Source organism: Aplysia californica, unplaced genomic scaffold (genome assembly GCF_000002075.1).
Source record: "Aplysia californica isolate F4 #8 unplaced genomic scaffold, AplCal3.0 scaffold00238, whole genome shotgun sequence".
Taxonomy (NCBI): Eukaryota; Metazoa; Mollusca; class Gastropoda; order Aplysiida; family Aplysiidae; genus Aplysia; species Aplysia californica.
This window is the reverse complement of record NW_004797508.1, coordinates 753,511-755,671: the sequence shown is the minus strand read 5'-3', so window position 1 is coordinate 755,671 and position 2,161 is coordinate 753,511.

The following is a 2,161-nucleotide window of genomic DNA, read 5'->3' as shown; positions in this document are numbered from 1 at the left end:
GATGGGGAAGAAGTTATATCGTTTTAAACATAGTCAAAAATGCGAACTTCCTGACCGACAGCGGCAAAGTCGCTTCAGGGCTCATTAACCCCGTGACCCGCCGGGGAGCTCCGCGGGCTGCTGAAATCGGGCGCCGTGCCCGGCGCTCGCAACTGCGTTTTTCTAAAGGTCATATATGAGCGCCAAGGGGTGGATGTTCTAACAGGGAATCAGGCTTACTCAGACTTAACTCTGCTTGACTCTGCTCACCTCTCTAGCTTCTACAGCACAAGTCTGCTTCGATAATCAAGGCACCCCGCTAATAGCGAGTCACAAAAGTGGGACAAACAGACAAAAACAAGTATAAGAAAATGACTATAGTAAGGATTAGAAAAGAAAAAGCAGCAGTTCCCTGTTGCAGTTCAAGCACAGTTATGAGCATGACATTGATGAATCAGCCCATTTACAATTACAATTGGTCGCTTTTAAGGACAAGCGGGCAAACCCACATTTTGGGGGTTTCCAGAAATCTTGACCTTCACCAAAAGTGGGCATTGCTCTACTTATAGGAGAAGTATTGTTTCATTTGTGCGTATATTTGTTTGGCTAAAGAAAAATGTCCTTGTCTTTTAAGAAACTGAACAAGGGGCAAAAACTTTACATTCGATTTTCTCAAAACGGCATTTTTCAGGATAGCCCCCTTGTGCTTTAAAGCGGCCAATTCTACTGTGTATAAGAACATGGTTAATGCCCCCCACCCCCGCCTATTTGGGAATGGCATAAGGCCACTTCAGTCAGTAGCATCGCCCCGGGGGCTGTATAAAAGTTAATCAATAACAGGTCCGCAGCCTAACCTCTTCGCTACCTTGGAATTATAAAGTTCTATCTGACATTTTTGGCCGTTTTGAAATAGATCTACAAATGTATTAGGAACTGAGACCATGAGATATGTAACCAAATTCTCTATCCTGCTCCATCAAAATCGTACGATTATTTGGAGTTGTTATCGAGACATTCAAAGAATTGCATTCGAAAAAGCTTGAAATGTCACACTCAGAATGTTTAACATCAGATTTCTCAAAACTAGGTGCTGAGCAGACAGAAGTTTGTAATATTAAGGTAGCGATTAGGCTACCGACGTCACAGTTGTTACAACTAGGCATACTAAAACAAAAATAGAATCACGGTCAGCCAGATGTTCTTTCAAAAGTAAACATTTTGGCAGAATTAAGCTGAATTCAACTTCTCTGATTCAAATAAATTCGACTGTGATCCTCAAAATCAAACACGTCTGTTTTTCAAGGTCCCGAGTCTAACCAGGCGTATTGTGTCAACGAAGTCAAAATATACAGCTTTTGTCCCATCCATGAAGGAAAATCTGGCTGGCCCCAACTCAGTCCGGTGAACCCGATCGGATCATACAGAATCAGATCCATTACACCAATGAGTAGGACTATTTGTTTTATATAGGTTCAGCTTGTAGGATTGCTCACACGAGCCATGTGTACTAGACTGCCCTTGACATCACTGGACTTCAAAACATTTGGTGAAGAACTGATCACAAAAAATTCTAGAATTATGCAAACTGGGCCTTAAAATAATTATGCAATTCTGTTAATTTTAACAAAGAATGATAAAGGAAAATAATCAGAAATTAAGCAAAAAATGATCAAATTCAGCTAAATTATGCGGGGTGCATAAAACCCCGGGGACAGGCGTATTCTTCTTTAAAATTCCGACACAGAGTGATACCTTAGTGCGGCTTTCGACTTGGGCAATCACATAATATCGTATATAAAGCACTATTTTCATAATATATTTTAAAAAGTCATTATTGTAGTATTTTACGTTCACCATAGACACAATTTAGAACACATTGTCAAAGGAGGTGGATTGTTTGGATCCTGTCCGTCACTGTCTGGGACAAATAGACGCAACGTCCCAACAGACTCAGACCAACGAAGCAAAAAAAATAATTTTTAAATGATCTCCACAAGAGAATCGAATTCGTGTCTTTTGTATCCGTGGTAACAGTAGCTGTATGTTTCACCAAGTGTCATTATTTTTACAAAACCATCTTTTTTATATGAGTGTCACATTGACTTTGTGACGATCCGTCACTTAAACGTAACAAGAACCGTATTGCAGGTTTTACGAATAGCATTGCCTCACACTCACCACA